The 18,588-nt window shown below is 40.2% G+C and overlaps 1 protein-coding gene and 1 long non-coding RNA gene across 2 annotated transcripts in view; one reads left to right on the top strand and one right to left on the bottom strand.

The window, feature by feature from the left end:
- Positions 1–18,588, top strand: part of LAMC1 (laminin subunit gamma 1) — a 129,261-nt gene that overhangs the window by 62,876 nt on the left and 47,797 nt on the right. The gene's annotated exons all lie outside the window — the stretch shown is intronic.
- LOC123584943 lies at positions 12,019–17,839 on the bottom strand. The gene is made up of 2 exons (XR_006705793.1): positions 17,629–17,839; positions 12,019–12,309 (listed from the first exon to the last, which is right to left on the bottom strand). It is a non-coding gene; the product is annotated as an uncharacterized LOC123584943 (long non-coding RNA).

The raw sequence follows: 18,588 nt of genomic DNA on the forward strand, positions 1-18,588 counted from the left end.
CTAGGGTGTATTATGATCTCGCCAACTGTATCCTAGCGCTGGGAGTTGAAGTGAAAACTATGACTTTGGACAGTGCTCTTTAAAGTCAGGATAGTTTCCTGGTTCCCTCAGCTCAAGCCTTGATGTGGACAGAATCATCATTTGTCTTGTTAATGGTACAAATGGGGCGAGGGCTCTCTGGCCTTGGATAGCACAGCTCCTGCAAAGTTAGCTAAATGCTCACATTTCTGCAGTCTCTGCTTCTGACTTCCAGTATGTTTGCTCTTCACTTGTATGGTGAGGGGACTTTGAAGGAAGCAAAGAAAGGCAACAGTTTTTTGAATTGGTACAAGACAAATAAGAGAAAAAAAAAAGATTTTCCCACTCCATGTTATTATTACCATAAAGAGTATGTTCCATACTGTTGCTCTATAATGATTCTATACTGATGCTTTTTAATTATATTTGCATTGATGGTTACTGATCTGCCTTTAAAGTCGACTTTCCTTTTTAAAGTAGGAATAAAATGAGAAGAGGGGGAAAAGTCTCAAGCAGGGCCTTCTTCCACCCGGGTGCCTTATAGCTACTCCACGGGAATAGTACAAATCACACCTGCATGAGTGGCTGGCCTACCAGCTGTATGTTACCTGACTTGTCCTGGGATCTTCTGAGACTGAAACTTTGGTGTGGGTACTGCTCTGTTGAATATTGGACTGTTCTCATACAGAATCCCCTTGGAACTATCATCATGCTTCTTCTGAGTCATAACATGAAATTTGCCATATGGCAAATTTGCCATTTGCCATTTGTGTAAAAGACAACCCTAATATCAGGCTATTTCTCATTTTCCCTTCGAGAAGATTTTTAAAACAGGCTTATGCCAACTTGAATATATAAACATTTTAGGAATGTAGGTGAAATAATCATTTAAATAATCATTTAAAATATTTTATTTATTAACTTACATGTTTTAAGTAACATATATAAAAAATTAGGATTGTTTCCCATATTCTTACATCTTCTGGAGCCATTTTATCCCAATTCTTTGCATACGTCTTTGACATCAGTGATCGTTATAGTCTCATTTTAGCCATCAGTCAGTACATTTTCCCAGATCATATTATATTCATTTCCATGAATAAATTATTTATGACAGTATACTTTATTTTTTTTATTTATTTTTTTAAAGTTTATTTATTTTTGACAGAGATAGAGTGTGAGCATGAGCGGCGGAGGGGCAGAGAGAGAGAGGGAGACACAGAATCCGAAGCAGGCTCCAGGCTCCGAGCTGTTAGCACAGAGCCTGACGCAGGGCTCAAACTCACAAACCATGAGATCATGGCTTGGGCTGAAGTCGGACGCTCACCCGACTGAGCCACCCAGGCGCCCCGCCCCGATAGTATACTTTAAAAATTTGTGAAAGAGTGCTATCATTGGAAATTTTAAACCATATGTACTGATCCATGTTATATTAGCATGCACTTTTCCATTTCTCCTCTTGGTTTATATTTTGGATCTTCACGATATAACCACTTATTCTCCCGCCTAATAAACTATTTAAAAAGCTTGTTATTTACAGTAAAGCCATACCTCCCAGGGATAATTACATAAATCTGGTTTAATCTCTTTGCCTCTTAAAAAACAAACAAAATAAAAATCTTCTATTATGAGTCCTACATAAGCTTCCAAAACTTGTATTATTTGAGGTCATTTCAAGTTAATTTGATTTCCCCACAGTAATATGTGGTCTAAAATGCAATAACTGGGAAGCTTTGTAAGAACTAGAATACAAAGTAGTTCTTTCCTTTCTGAAAGGGAAATTTAAGGGAGAAATTCTTTTATTATATTAAGGCATATGGGGCATGTAGAACTAGTCTCTGTCCTTATCTGTACATGTATTCATAGAAATTCTCTGTGGTTTCCTTACAACGCTCCCTTCTTTTATTCTGGCATTAAGAATGGAAATGCCAGGCATTTTACTCATCAATATTCTAAAAACTCATATAGTAAGATTTCAGGAGAAACACTGAAAGAAAATGCAGTTGAGAGTATATATTTTATTGATCTATTGTGTCAAAACCACCCACTCGTATCTTATCAGTTACTCAGAAAAATCTACGTTTGTTCATAACTGGTTTTTAAAAGTTTATAAAATCAGTCTGCCCTGTTTATGTCTTTGCTGAAACTTAGTACATCCTTCTTTGCGTTGCACTTTGACTTGTGGTCCCACTAGATGGTAAACTTTTTGACAGCAGAGAACACATTCATCCTTATATACTCCATTACTTCTGGCATTTAGGATGTGCTTAGTAATTAAATTAGAAAGTAGATACCCCTAAAAGTTTATAAACTTGATTTATAAATTCTAGAGAAAACTGGTGCTCTTTGGTTCACCTTCACGCTCTCCCTTTGCTGTTGTTTTTACCACTTAGCCCCTTCCCATTTTCATTTTCCTTTCATTTTTCATTATTATATATAATTAATACTATTGTATTATTATTAACATTAATTTAGGTTCTCCCTGGACATTTAAGAACTCGGAGTGTTTGACTTTTAGCACATGTCCACTTAATCTGGCCTTTTATGGGACCTCTAAGAGGGTTGAAAACAGTACTGAGTATAAGCAGGCAAATAAAGTAACTCCTGTCTCTCCACTTAAAACTATATAGACAGGCCTGTTTTATGCTAAATCACACACCTATGTTATATGTACTTGAACTTTTACTGCTGTGGAATGAAGGAAAATGGGGAAAAATCTAGAGAAGGCTTCCTTGACTTATCAGCATGGAATCACTGTGCAACAATGTGCTACACGACTGCCTTGCGAGTCTAATCCGCCTACACGCGTGAATCAATGGGGTCTTTGTTCTTGGCTTGCGGAAGAAGGCAGGAGCCAAGTAGTGGTGGGAGTTCAGTTTAGTTCCAGTGTTTTATAGATTGGGCTAATTTGCAAAGGGATCCAGACATTTGCTTTTTCAAGTGAGAGAAGCAAGAGCAGAAAATCCATTCTTTCTTGCTACTGAAGAACTTAATCTAAAACGTTACGTGTCATTTGTCCCTCATAGCTAGATGTGGACAGAGATGTATGATTATTTGTTTAGAGCCTGGAGATTGAACTGCTTCATTTTTTTATGGACATAAAAACCAAGAGCTCTCTTTTTCTCAGCCAAAGATGGAAGCAGTTATTTGAGAACCCTGTACTCAGTCATTAGAAACTCTCAACCTTAAAAATTGAACCTTAATTTCTGTTATCCTTTGCAGATTATTCAGTATATTCTCCTGCAGCTGGGAATACAGGACTAGACCAAGCGCAGAATATTGGCAAAAGCACTGTGTATGTTCAGAAAATTATTTACTTCTTTATAGAACTGAAGTTAATTGGAAACCAGCTGATGTCATCATGTCTCTGATGTCATTTGTGTTTGTGAAATCAGTTTTTACGCATTTTTAACATTTCTCTAAAATGTCATTGTAAGAAAAAGTATTAAAAAGATCTGGTGAGAGAGGTACCATTAGAAATGTTGCTGACACGTAAGATTGTACAATCAAGCAAGATTGTAGAATCAAGACTGTAGAATCTAGATGGATGTTCAAGTTTGTCTTGTCAGAGTTCTTTATTTTATGGGAGAAGAACACAGATGTCTGATTGCTCCTTACTTTCTAATATAGTACGTGTCTTACTTTGCATTTTAATTATTTTTGTCTTCCCTCATATATAGAATTACTTTAGGGCAAGGACCGAGTCTTATTTCATCCTTGTATCTTCATTGCCTTAACTAACTGCCTGGCACGCAGTCCATTTTGGCGTATTTTCACAAAATGAATCACGGAATAAAGAACCAAACAGCAAATCAAGCTTTAGGCCACTGACTTTCTCGTATAGGATTGCTGCTTATTTTACAAGTCAAATATTTTTCTCCCTTTAAAAGACAGTAAAAACATACCTCAAAGTAAAGGGATAGCCGGGGATAAGACAAGACCTCCTGGTCCTCAAAAGGTCACTCTCATGCCTGGGGTAGAAAAGGGGGACAAATAAATAAAACATGCAAAAATAAAAGATAATTCCAATGATATCCAATGAAAAAGTGCCATGAGCATGAGATAGAACTGTGTTTCCCAGTATGTAACCAAGTGTCTTGTCTTTAGTAGAAATCTAACCCCAGAATCCGGCATTAGTCCATCTATCCCATGGAGAGGAGATCCTTGCTACCACCCTGAAGGCTTAGCCCAGGCTCATGGTTGAAGGTCTTCTGGAACCAGAGCTGCTAAAAAGAACTTCTTTGGAAGGATTGGTTCAGGCAGGATTGGTCTCAAGGATGCCGTGTCGATGAATGGGATCTTTAGCCTTTTAGCTTTAGGAAAAGGATTTTTTTTCCTTTGATCTTGTTAAAGGCTGCCACAGACAAAGGCTCTTTTTAAAATATTGTCCTGGTTTTAAAATAATTGGAACAAGGTCTTAAAAGGCATCACCTTAAACTTTGTCAGTATCCAGAAAGCATCATTTCATTGTAGAATTCTGACCTGCTGTGTAATAGATGAGTCAGTTTAGTAAACAAATATTTATCCAGCCAGTGTCAAGGACAGTGCCTGAGGGATTGCAGAGTAGTGTTTTCTAAATTGTGGGTTACAACTCCCTAATGTCATAAAATCAATTTAGTGAGCTGTAACTAGCATTTTATAACAAATAAAATGGAGAATAGAATAGAATGTCAAATTGCATCATAGATAATATTGTTTCATCAAACTTGAGTTTTAGTTCTGTGTGTATGTGTGTGTTCTGGGCTGCAATATAAGGTGGGGTTTTGTTTGTTTTTACTATATGTCATGGTCAGAAAAACTTGAAAAATCCTTTAGTAGAGGATACCCAAAAAATACAGATTCCTTGCTTTTGAAAAAGTTACTCTCTTGTAGGATAACAGAAACTTACACAAAGGAGTAAATATTCAAGTACTGAATTCTGTGGTTTGGTTAGTGAGTGTTGGGTGTTCTGAAAAGTAATTGTCAAGTGTCATGGAGACCATAGTACTTGAACTAGACATGGAAAGATAGGTAGGCTTGGGAAGGAGTAACTTCAAAGTGAGAAATGGTATATGGATAAAAAAAGATGGCAAGACTGGAGTAGAAGTTTTAGTTTACGTTGGAGAGTTTTAGGATATGGTTTGAAGGTATAAAATGAAGCACACTTGTTCAGATTTATGGATACCTTGCAATAACATGCCTAAGGAGTTTGCACTGGATCAAGTAACTTGCAAGGATCAGTAAGCTGGGGAGTGATAGGATGTAGGATGGGTTTATACAGTATTTATACAGTTTATACAGTCCCACTCCTTCCCAATTCCTCTTTGGTCCTGGAGCTCCTAAGGGAATTTCTTCCAGGTGGGTGTCGGGTACCAGGGCTCTGGCATCAGATCAAAGAGAGCTAGAGAGGACTTTGGCTGCTCTCCAGAATGTAAATAGAAAGGTAGAAGAAGTCCCATTGTGGTGCGTGTGAAATACTCCCTCGGATGAGAACTGAAGCACCGTCTGTTTGAAATATGGTGAAGGATGGATTTGAAGAACATTTCTTCTGATACCACTGCTAAATGTTTGCTCTCAATGTAGAAGGAAAAGCAGATAAGAAAAGCTTATGTTTTTGAAGTGCTGGGAATGTAACCGACCTACCTGAAGTATGCTATGTAAGTAATTTGTGAGATGATCTCTTTGCCTTCAGCATCCCTTCACTGAATGTGGTATATACATCATTTATAAAAACAGTTTTGGTAGTGATCATAAAAAGTTTCTTCTTGCTGGAGAGGGACATTGAAATTCCTTATGGTTTTCTAATTGAGAAACTTAAAGAAGTTTCTGGAATTACAATGTAGATTAATTTTTTTAATGTTTTATTTATTTTTAAGACAGAGACAGCATGAGTGGGGATGGGGCAGAGAGAGAGGAAGACACAGAATCTGAAGCAGGCTCCAGGCTCTGAGCTGTCAGCACAGAGCCCAATGCGGGGCTTGAACTCACAAACTGTGAGATCATGACCTAGGCCGAAGTCAGATGCTTAACCGACTGAGCCACCGAGGGGCCCCTGGAATTATAATGTACATTAAAGGGAGGATGCTTTAACTGGAAAAGAAGCATATTTGAACAGGACTACTTAATCTGTAACACTAAATGCACCAATAATTTAGATTGACTTCTTGTTGGAAGTTTTGATTTTTGTTGCAATAGATCGTCAAATGTTCAAACCTGAGGCTATACTACAGAATATTCAATGTTTAATCTGAGTCTTTAGGAAGAATAAACAGATGCTCGCATCTGGGAGTGCAAGAGTGTTTACAAATACTCTAGGGAGATTGTGGGGTGCCTGGGTGGCACAGTCAGTGAAGCGTCCAACTTCGGCTCAGGTCATGATCTCACAATTTGTGACTTCAAGACAGCTCAGAGCCTGGAGCCTGCTTTGGATTCTGTGTCTCCCTCTCTGTCTCTGCCCCTCGCCTGCTTGTGCTCTTTCTCTCTCTCAAAAATAAATAAACGTTAAAAAAAGTTTCAAAAAATCTAAGGAGATTACCTATACTGGATATTTGGTAGGGGGCATAATTTAATCAGGAACACAATAGCAAGTTCAAATACGGCCCACGAGAGATGAAGGGACGTGAAGAACACAAACTTTGGTTTCTAAAAGATAGTGTGTTGGGTGTGCATTTCCATTCCACTGCAAAGAGGGTGGGTGAATGAAAAATGAAGGGGGTATTCGTTGATACTTATCTTATGAAGGCATCTGCTTACAATCGGTCACTTGTGGAGAGAGTGCCAGCTGGCAGAGTATTTTCATGATGTAAATTGTCCATCCGCTCAGAAGAGCAGAAGTACAAGGAGGCCTGTGTAAAGGACTGAATTCCAATCCAGAGGACAATGGAGGGAGGTCCTCGCAGAGATCTAAATGGGATCTACTCGCATTTTCCACTTTATTTGCAGTTATCAACATGTCATTTTTCCTGCTCTCCCAGCGATGATTGCTGTTTGAGCTGATTTCTCCATTTCCCTCCTTTCACTGCTGTTACTTCCAATTACATCTCTGCTTGGGATGTGCTCCACGCCTGGAAAAATGGTGCTGCTTTTAACTGTACTGCTGTCTCCTCTGTCTTTCTGATTGGCTGATTTATTTTTGTGGGCTGTACCAGGGCTAAAGGTCATTACAGATGTGATTTTCAAAATGAATTACATCTCCATCCCCTCCTTTTTTAACTGCTCATCTTTTGCCTGTTCATTTGCCAGAAAGGAAACAGGTGGCATTTTTTTCCCTATGAAGTAATATGTAATTCTTATATCAGATGTATTAGAATTGTTACTAATCTTGTAAAATTTCGGAATAAGCTTTCTTCATATATTTTTGTGGCAATACAGGGAAAATTCAATTTTCCTTGGACCAAATTTTCAGAGTTTGCCCTGCAGAAAAGAGGAAGAAGAGGTTTTAATAGAAATCTTTGTTCTTATGGTCTTTGATTTCTTAGATCAGGATTGGCAAGTGTTCTCTTTGAAGGGCCACATAGTGAATGTTGTAGGCCATGCATTCTCTTTCACCATTGCTCACCTCTGCCCTTGTCGCCAGAAAGCAGACATAAGTTCAAATGAATGGGTGTGACTTTGTTCCAGTAAAGCTATTTACAAAGTAGGTGGTTGGCTAGATTCAGTCTGCAGGCTATAGTTTGTCAGCCAAGGCTTGAGTGTGGAAGGAGATGGGATCAGTGACCTCAAAGTATTTCTTTTTTCTTTTTAACGTTTATTCATATTTTTGAGAGACAGAGAGTGAGTGGGGGAGGGGTAGAGAGAGAGGGAGACAGAATCCGAAGGCTCCAGGCTCTGAACTGACAGCACAGAGCCCAATGCGGGACTCAAACTCACAGACTGTGAGATCACGGCCTGAGCCGAAGTCAGATGCTTAACCGACTGAGCCACCCAGGTGCCCCTCAAAGTATTTCTGAAATGCAAAAAGAAAGCACTCCCTACAGATGAGATGTGAATGTTGTGAGAGTACTTAAAATCCGGAATATCTGCGTGCCGCGGTGGCTCATTCGGTTAAGCATCTGACTTCGGCTCAGGTTATGTATGATCTCATGGTTCAGTTCATGAGTTTGAGCCCCGCACTGGGCTCTGTGCTGACAGCTCAGAGCCTGGAGCCTACTTTGGATTCTGTGTCTTCCCCTTTCTCTTCCCCACCCCTGCTTGTGTTGTCTCTTTTTCTCTCAAAAATAAATACATATTAATAAAAATAAAAATAAATAAACTCCAGAATATTGAGTCTGGATTTTTAGTGTTCTTAAAATTCCTCAATCTCCAATCTCCCCCTTTTCTCTCTGTCCCTTTTTTTCTTCCCCTCCCCCTGCTCCTCTCCCTCTCTCTAATACTAATATGAACTCCTTATACTTTGCTCTTAGGCCCCCCTTGACATATATAGATATAGATATAGATATAGATATAAATATAAATATAAATATAAATATACACACACGTATATATAATCTATTTTTAATACCTGAAATTTCTTCTCTGAAAAGTACATATTTCTACACTGGTATTTAACCAACAGAATGTAATACCCTCCCTGAAAATGCCAACATTACCTGGCACAGACTAGGGTTAAACAAGTTCTAGGCTTTTAGACAATGAAGAAAAAGTGTTTTCTTATCTTTTTGAGTGTACTGAAGCAGAAGTTAATTCTTTGCTTCCAGATTTGTTTCTTGCCAGTGAGAATTGCTGTTGGTTTTGTATCATTTTATTAAATACTATTAATTGTTGGGAAGAGGAAGGAAGAAGTAGAGAAGCCAGAGGGGATAGGGAATTTGGTTTACAGGGAATCTTGACCAGTATCTGCATGGAAAGAACAACACTGTAAAACCCCTGGCAGTAGGCGAGTTTTCTCAAAATAGAAATGTATATTTCCACGTGCCTGGGAAATAGGGCCTTGAGGATACAAGTTGAGTGATAGGAAACTGGCATGGAGGAAAATGTTGGGGAGTTTGGGTTCAACTGGTCCGTCATCACCCAGCCTCCTCAGATGTGAAGTGAGCAAGCCCTGTGAGTTTAACGTCTGAATGTGTCTTAAGAAAGATGGCTGTCATTCTGGTTCACTGCTCATGCCTGCACAGTTAACAGTTGCAGTAAATTTCACCTTGAAATACTGACGTGTGAAAATCAGAGTCACCGTTCATGAGTGCCTAAGTTCATTCTGCAGGGCAGCACTAAGGTCAGAACTCTTTCCCTACCTAAATATTTGAAGCATGAGAACCAAGATGAAGAAGAGTTTACAGTAGGGCAATATTTCTCAAATATAACCGTACATAAAAACTCACCCAGGTTGCTTTTGAAAATACAGATATGGGGAGCTCACCTAGAAACTTTAAAAATGGAATTTCAGGAGATGAGGCTCAACAACTTGCATTTTTTTCAGAAGTTTTCCAGGTGATTCTGATAGGCAGTTGGTCCTTATCATGGGCTAGATTATGGGTCTAGGAAAGACTAGACCTGGGCTGGCTCTACTGGGGAGCATCCTTCCGGAGCTTCTGTGGTTTTGGGGTACCAGGTAACTTTTTAATCTAGATACTTACAGTAACCCTTGTCCATTCCATTATTTCTTCTTTCTGGAAGGAGATCTATGAGAAGTCTCAAAGAACTTTATTATGGACCAAAGTGGGTCTCTTTTACACACTTCATTTATCTACACCGGGAAAGAGCCTCACTGCTCAGTGTAAATTCAGCTACTGCAATGAATTGTTTTTATTGACATAACACAGACTGTCTCCCCACCTTCAAAAGCAATTTCCTCTTGAACCCTTCCTTCTGTCCTCCACCTACCACCTTATTTCTTTATAGCAATATTACTCAGAAAATTGTTTTTATTAGCTGTCTCCAATCCCTGCAGCCCCTCCCCACCGGAGACACACACACATACACACACTCACACATGCGTGTGCACGCACACACACATTCTCTGGCTTTCATCCTGTCATTCTACCACACCAGTTGTTGTCAAGGGCAGCAGTAAATCTCGAGGTTGTCGAATCCAGTGACCAATGGCTCAGTCTTCATCTTTCTCATTCTTTTAGGAGTATTTGACTCTGTTGGCCATTCTCTTCTTCTTAAAATGTGTTTTAAGACTTGACCTCTGACAAGGATGCAGGGAAAGAGGAACCCTTTTGCACTGCTGGTGGGAATGCAAACTGGTGTAGCCACTCTAGAAAACAGTATGGAGGTTCTTCAGAAAATTAAAAATAGAATTACCCTACAACCCAGCAATTACACTACTAGGTATTTATCCAAAGGATGCAAAAGTGCTGATTCAAAAGGACACATGTGGAACTTAAGGGGAGAAAAAAACATGAAATAGAGGAAGGTAAGCAAAAATAAGATAAAAACAGAGACAGAGACAAACCATAAGAGCCTCTAAAATATAGAGAACAAACTGAGGGTTGCTGGTGGAGTGTTCAGGGGGATGGGCTAAATGGGTGATGGGTATTAAGGAGGGCACTTGTTGGGATGAGCACTGGGTGTTATATGTAAGTGAGGAATCACTAAATGCTATTCCTGAAATTATTATTACACTATATGTGAATAAACTTGGATTGAAATTTTTTAAAAAGCTGAAAAAAAACCTTGGTCACTGAAATTCTATTGATTTTTTTTTTTTTTTTTTTTTTTTCTGCTTCAGTGGCTGTTCCTTTTTGAGTCTCCTTTGTTGGGTCCTTTTTTTCTTCCCCACTTCTAAATGTTGGTATGTCCCAAGACCCTGTTCTGTACCTCTCATTTATCTATATCCATTCTCTAGGTGTTTTTTTTATCTAACCCCATGGCTTTCAACATTATCTGTATGGTGGTGACTTCCAGATTTTTCTCTCTTGCTTGGAGCTCTTCTGAACCCCAGACTTGTATACATTAATTGTCAACTTGACACTTCCACTTAGAAGTTTTATAAGTATCTCAAAATATCCAGAGCTTAACTCCTAATTTTCTTGCTCTCCATCCCCACACCTGTTCCTGTCATATTCTTCACTAAATAAATGGCACCTTCATCTTTCTAGTTGCTTCCACCACAGCTTACACCTCACATGCAATCAGTATAACTGGCTCCCTCTAGCCTCAAAATGTGGCCAGAATCTGATCACCGCTCACTGATCCCAGCCTGGACCAACCTACCATTATCTTGTGCCTTGTGCAAAAAGCCCCTCATTAGCCTGCTTGTCTCTCTGTGGTCCCCTTTATAGTTTTTTGTCAGTAAAGCAACCAGAATGATCCTTCTAAAATACCAGTCAGGTCATGTAACTCCCTTGGACAAGATCCTCCAGAGGGTTTTCGTATCATTCAAAGTAGAAGCCCAAGTCTTACAGTGGCCTACCAGGCATACATGATTGGCAATCCTTCCTTCCCATCAGTTTCTCTGACCTCATCCCCCACACTTTCCTTCTTTTCCACTCTTACTTCAGCCACACTGGCCTCCTCACCATTCCCCAGAACTTGCCAGGATTCTCCTGCCTCAGGGGTATTCGCATTTGGTTTTCCTAGAATGCTCTCTCCCAGAGGTCTGTTTCACATCTTCGTTCTCCTCAAATGTCACCTTATCCAGGTCAGTGAGGCCATCTCTGGTGACAGTGTATTAAATGGCACTTCTCCTCCATGATTTCCACCTTGTTCTTCACTGTGTCATTTATCATGTAATGCATTACGTTTTTGTTTTGATTTGTGATTGTTATCTATCCCTTACCTACTTCACTCCCTACTGTGCTGTCAGCCCTACAAGTTTGGGACCTTGTCTGTCTTATTTTCTGCTCTAGTCCTATACTTAGAACAGTGCCACAATATGTGCCTAGTAAATATTTGTTGAATGAATGGAAGAATTTGGACTTGGAATTATCAAGAGCAGTTTGGTTCTGATCCTTGACCTAATGGGTGGCTGTGGCAAGAAATGAAGCAATTGTGAAAACTGAGAAAGATATTTTGGAATTTAACATATTTTGCAGTATTTGTAGTTGTTTCTTCTTTTGAGGACAGATACAAATAGTATGTAGGGAAAGACAGGGCCAGGTTTATTATGAATTAAACTAGAAAGTAAAAGGCATTGCAGCAAAATGAAGGATTGAGTATTCTAAATAGCTTGATGGACTTTCACTTAAACTCACCTAGCAAATAGTTGTTAAATAAATAAAAGTACACGGTTGGTCAACTTTCTGTGACTTTGGGGAGTGGAGGGTTTATCAGAGTCGATCTTAGTCTGTTATTGCATCATCGTAATTGTATATGAGAATCTTTTCCCCCTTAGATTTTCTCACTATTCTTTTACCATTCTTTATTCTTCTGTTGATAAAAGACAAAAATTAGTCAATTCTTAATAGTGCATGGATGTCAAAGAACAAGAAATAGCCTCCCATAAAACTATGGTGTCTTTTTTCTTTTTCATATCTTAATAATTAGACTTTTTTAACGTATTGGTTTCATGCTGCTTATATTTCATTGCCTCTTTATTTCTGTTTCCTTAGTGTTATAATTAACTTCTTTATTTTCTTTATGTAACTCCATTAAATTCCACACGTCAGTCATTTCCTAATAGTTAGAACTCTATTGTTCAGCTGAGTGGATTTTTTGCCTCAGCTTGGCTGAGTGGGAGTAAATGCTGGCTTCATTCCTTTAGCTTGGCTCAAGGATTTCAGGCATGCTTGTGACCCACTAGCCTGAATTAGAGTCGGTACTGAGTCTTATAAACATGAGGTTTGGGTTAATAAAGCATATGCCCAGTTCTTGGAGTGCAATTTTACTTGGCAGTTTTGTTTCTTTTGGTGAAGGTTTCAACTAAAATGATAAGGATATATAAGTGAGGATAAATTTGTTGTATGTCTAGATGATAGAAAATATCTGTGACCTCCAATAATAATTTGCACCTATTTGAAAGTACCGTCCAAGACTATTTGATATTCTAGTGTTAAGAGTCCTCTCTGTTCACACATTGGCTGTCTGATGATCTCATATTTAATTAGTGTGTTAAGCCAAATCACTTTTGACCCTTTAATTTGTTAAAACGTATATGGCATTTTTCGGGTATTGCAGTTGGGTAATACAAGCAGCAAGATTTTACTTTTTGAGGATTGCTGTACTAGGTTGGTGCCTTGGTCTTATTCAGCAATAGCACCAAGTTACCAGTAGTTTGTGGGGGGAGTGGTAGGGAGAGAGTGGAACTGTCTTCTTTGGCTTAAACTTTAAATTGGTACTTTATGGAAACATCTAGTTTCCCTAAGAGATTATGGGTTTGTCTTCCCCAGATCATGCCAATCAACTTCAAAACTTCTGTTTTCCCCTTAGCTCCATTGTTATAGCCACAGCATTACTTTTAGAAATAGCCTTTGGTACAGAATTTTAGCTTTTAAAAGAATTCTAAAATGATTATCTTCTCTGCTCCTTTTTCTGACTGCTTTGTATATTTGGGATTGAAACTCTCCATGGCCCAGTGCCACTAATCTGAGCATGCCTCTGTCGGGACAGTGGCACATGTGTGATAGGAAGTGCTCATTGCGTGTATTCAGGAAGTTTGCACTGTTGAAGCCTTTTGTTTATTCATTTGATAGGGATGCTTTCCTCAAATTGTAAATTCCATTGCATTCGCTTCAATAAATTCAATTTAAAATGACTGTTCGTCAAAGCTATGAAGGTTACTTTTCCTCGACTGTAAGTTGTGCTGATTTAGATATGCCTCGCACAGAATTGTCCCCTTGCACTGTTGGCATTTAGCTGATTTACAAGAGAGGGGGATGAAAAAGGAGCACCAAAATTTAAGGGAAAGAAGTGGGCTAATAAGTTTTTAAAAACCACCTATTTTGAGGATGAGTTTCAGGCCATAGAAACTAGCCTTTCAACGGGTGGTTCGGCCTGAGTTTTCTAGTGGTTGGCATGAACTCCGTGCACCATCTCACCTCCACACATTCTGTGTGTGATTGTTCCCCTTTATGCTTTCTGATCACCCATCTGTGTCCACTTGAGGATCCCACATTCAGCATTCACTTGGCCCTGGGTCATCTTGACGGGCCAGGCCGTATTTGCACAATCTGTCTGCCGAGGTGGAACAATAACAGCTGGTCCGCAGCTGTACACGTTGTCCTGGGAACTCTTATTTCAGCCAGCAGTTATACTAACAGAAATGAAAACGTTTTCAAATAGTTGCCTTCTGTGACCTCCTGTTTGTGTTAACTGTTTGGAGAATCCCATTTAGTAGCCTGAGCGTCTGCCATCTCTAATTGCCTTTATGCACCACAACCTTACTGAAGTTGTGTACTCCAAACGTCCAGTTTGACTTCAAGGAGAACAGTCACTTTCTGACTCTAAGGAGTTAGCACGTAAGAACAATAGTGAATCAGTGACTCCTGATTTGATACTTTAGAATGAACCGGTTCTCTTCGTTGAATTCAGGCCGTGGAAGGGCATTTTCAAGTTCTGGAAAATTCTGTATAGCCATTGTCGTTCATTACCTCACTGTAAAGGGGGCTGTTTCACAAGATCCTCATGGAATTCTTCTGAGCTGCACATAACAGAGAGGCATTTATGTTCCCCAGCAGTCAGTACTTGAATCCAATTCTAAGACAGGAAGGGTTTCTCCCCTACTCAGAAAGATTAGAAATACTTAACCACGTAGGAGGCTTAAGCAGAATTCCTTGGCTTGGCCCTGCGTGAACAAAGGCTGAATTCTCATTGTTCAGACACTCCCCCCGCCCCGCCTCCCCTTCTCTCCTTCCCTCAGCCAGCGTGAACTGTAGGAATCAGAGCAGGAAGTAATAGTTAATTTTGTGTGCCTCATTCTAAACATCTGTACTTGAGTCTTTTTGTTTATGGAAGGAATGTGTAAGGGGGAGGGGGGAACGCAGTAGAACATTCAGAAGCTAAATATTTTCTTGAGGGTGTGTATATCTATGGTTAGTCTTCATGTGCATGAACGTGAGGTGAGTTGAGGGGAGGAGGGGGGATGTTCTAGTTGTATAGTTGCTGGAATACTTTCCAGACGTCTACTTACTGATTTTCTTAATTGTTTGGCTTGGCCTCTTTACCTTAAAGTCATACTGCCTACTTTTATATGCTCCCACAGTGTAAAAATAGTAGAGAAGCTATCATTGGGCTAGAAATCAGGAGACCTGGTCTGGTGTCCTATTTATCTACCATTTAACTAGATCTTTTCATTTTGTCCACTGTGAAACGAGTAGGATGGATAGATAAAGAGTAGGGAGGTATGATGAGGGAGAAAGAGAGGAGGAGAGCGACTGTCCATGACAGGTCTTTACTGCAGCTGTTTAATGGAATAAAAGCCAGCTCCTTAGTTTCCCAGTTTTTGATTATCCATGACTACAGGTAATTGTGGATAGATAACTCAGGCCTTGACTCTTCTCCATTTTCTGTATTTGCTTCCCTATTTATTCAGATTAGATTCCAAATCCTTGATGTAATTTCAGTCCCCTTTTCTTATCCATAAAAGGGGTATGAAGTGGCTGTAGAAAATTGCGCCCACACAGAGATATCTGTGCAAAGTCTGTACCCTGTTCTCGGCAGCCCTGTTTCTGCCCAGCAAGGATTCTTTTCCTCTAGTCCACTTTCTCTGTGGTCTCTACAGTGGCTCTTATGAAGTCTCTACCCTCTCTTCAGATATTCCCACTGGCTTTGCTCTCAACCCCTTAGCAAATACCTGTGATTGTCACTGCACAGAAAAAATAAAGTCATCAGAACTCTTTCAACTTGCATTCCTTAAAACCTACTCAGTCATTTGCATTTGCTCCCACATAGAAAGTAAGGGTACGGGTTTTCTCCTGTATGGAGCCAGTTCTCTCATTAGCACAGAATCCCATTCTTATTTCCCAGCCTTGTTTCCACATTCAGTCTTTCCGTGTCAGCTGACTCGACCACAACAGCATATAATACAACCTCATATCTCCTATCTAAAAAAACAAAAAGGAAAGAAAAATCTTCCTTGACCCTACATTCCATCCCCTTCTCCTCATTCTCTGCCCCCCACCTTGCCAAATGTTATAGCAGGTGACTACACTCGTTGTATCTTCCATCCTACCTTTTATCTGCCATTCATCTTCAATCCCACCCACCCTGCCCACAGGACTGCTCTAAGTACAGCAGTGACCTGTTTGTAGCTTGAAGCCAATGGACATCTCAGTCATTGTCTTACATGACTCTCTTAGCATATTTTAATACCAGTGATTATTCTTCCTCAAACCTTCTTGGCTTCCATGATATTGATGCTCTTACTTGTCTCCCTCTCTGGCCTCACAGCCTCCTCTGTAGTCCTACCATCTGCTGTCTGTGCTTTAAATGTTGATGCTCCTGAGAGTGATCTCAAAAGTCAACTCTCTTCTCACTCAGCACACTTGCTTCATTGGTCTCAACCATACCCAACCTTCACCATCCATCTACATGCTAATCTATATATCTGACTCAGACATTTCTCTTGGGCTTTCAGACCACTCACATCCAACTTCATACTAGACATTTCCTCTTGTTTAGATGACCCACAGACACCTCAAAACTAGTACATCCAGAATTGAACTCATGTCCCCATCCTGCCCTCTACCGCTGCCTCCAGTCCTGCTTAACCTCCCCTGTCCTCTATTTCAGTGGGTGGCTCTGCGCTCCATCGACTTGTTTGTAAATTAGGAAACTGAATGTTATTTTAAATCCTTCTACCTTATTTCTGGAAAAGAAGCTTTGACAGTGAAACAACATGTCAACAGAGTAAAAGAAGAGGAGGCTTTCAGAGGTGGCTCCTGCTCCCTCTTACTCTCCATTGGTCACCAAGTTACTACTGCGGTCTGCTTCCTCCATCTCACCCAAATCCACTCATTTCTTTCCATTCCGGCTGCCCCTATTTTTAGTTCAGCCACCGTCATCTCTCCAGGATTATTGCCACATCTTCTTAACTATTCTCCCTACTTTTAATCCTGTCCCTTCCAACCTAATCTCTACCCAGTGGCCAGAGTGATCTTTATAAAAGTCAAATCTGATCATGTATTTCCTGGTGCAAATCCTTCAGCAGCTCACCATTGCCCTTAGGTTGAAGTTGCTCTTTAACATGGCCTCAGACCTGGCCTGCTGTCCTTCCTGGTGAGTCTATCTCCAGCCACTCTCTCCAGTTCTCGCTGTGTTACACAACTCTGATTCTCAGTGATCACTCCTCTGTGTTCTCTGGGCTTTCATACATGCTGTTTCATTTGCCTCCGACCACTGATCCCTGTTTGCTTGGGTAATTCCTCTACGTTCCTCAGGTCCTGGATGTTGATGTTACTTCCTCTAGAAAATGTTTTTTGACCCTGCAAGTCCAGGTTAGGTGACTTTCCTCCATGCTCCCAGAACTTTGTGCACTTGTCCTGTCAAAGCACTCATCACAGGGGAATTGCAGTGGTTTGCCTCCACCACTGGACTGACTCTAATTCGGAGGGCAGTGTACGTGGCCGTCTTGTCATGTGGCATGTGTGAGCCTCCTTTACCGGTTGCCGCAGAGCCCTTTTTCTCTTCCAGCTGTGGCCGTGGGTTGGAAGGAAAAAGGCAGCTCCGAAAACAAGGCTCAGTGAGTGCGGCCGGCACCAGTGAACTAGTTTGCTTCAAAGTTTAATGCTAGTAGCAATGTTGCTTACTCACCTTCTGCCGCCCGGTGCTATGTCTGTGGCAGCAGTGAGAGGGACCACAGAAGCCCATTTCTTTCAGAGTGTGGCTCTGTGATGCAGATTTTAGTCTGGAACACAACATACCCAGCTCCATTTTATCTTCTCTCCTTTGATCCAGTCTCCTGCAGGTTGGGTTGTTAAAGAACAATGAGATGTCAGAAATGGAGACAGAGAGAGTAGAAACAGCAAGGGTAATCTGTAATCCACAGGTTAGTGAGTAAGCCTTTGAGCATCCCAGACCACTGTCCTGAAGAGAACTCAATTGTTTTACCATTCCAGAATGTCTTAGATCATCTCTGGCATGCAATAGATACTATATTAAAAATCCACGCCCTCATTCAAAGGGAACACACCTTAACAGTTTTGATACAGCAGAGATAGAGGTTAAAATTTCATTCTTTTAACAAGACAGTTGCAAACTGGATTTTCATAATCTGTGTCCAGCAAAATGTAGTACTGCATCTTAGGTAGAAGATCCAGATTTGTGTCCTACTCTTTAGCAACTATACTAGGTAGTCCCTGGCCCAGTCAGACCTTTACATGTGAACATATTCAGGATTCTAATTCAGGATTTTTTTTTTCTAAACTCCATTATAATAATGCCTTATATTTGTATAGAGTTTTACAGTTAACCAAGTATACGTAAGATCTTAGTTTGTCCTTTCAACAACACTTTGAGGTAAATGGCTCAGGAGTCATCACCTTCATTTTTGCAGAGGAGAAAATGGTGGAACAGAAATCACACAGCTAGTCATTGAAGGAGCCAGGACCTGAGCTCAGGTCTCATAATGCCCAGTCCTGCGTTCTCTCCATCATGCCACACACCTTTGTGTTCAAAATTGTATGTGCGTTTCATGTATATGGGGGACGGTTAATTAAACTTCTCTTTTAAGATCTAGACCGCCTAAGAAATAGTTAGATATGGCTCATCATA

The sequence above is a fragment of the Leopardus geoffroyi genome, chromosome C3 (assembly GCF_018350155.1).
Source record: "Leopardus geoffroyi isolate Oge1 chromosome C3, O.geoffroyi_Oge1_pat1.0, whole genome shotgun sequence".
In the NCBI taxonomy this organism is placed as follows: Eukaryota; Metazoa; Chordata; class Mammalia; order Carnivora; family Felidae; genus Leopardus; species Leopardus geoffroyi.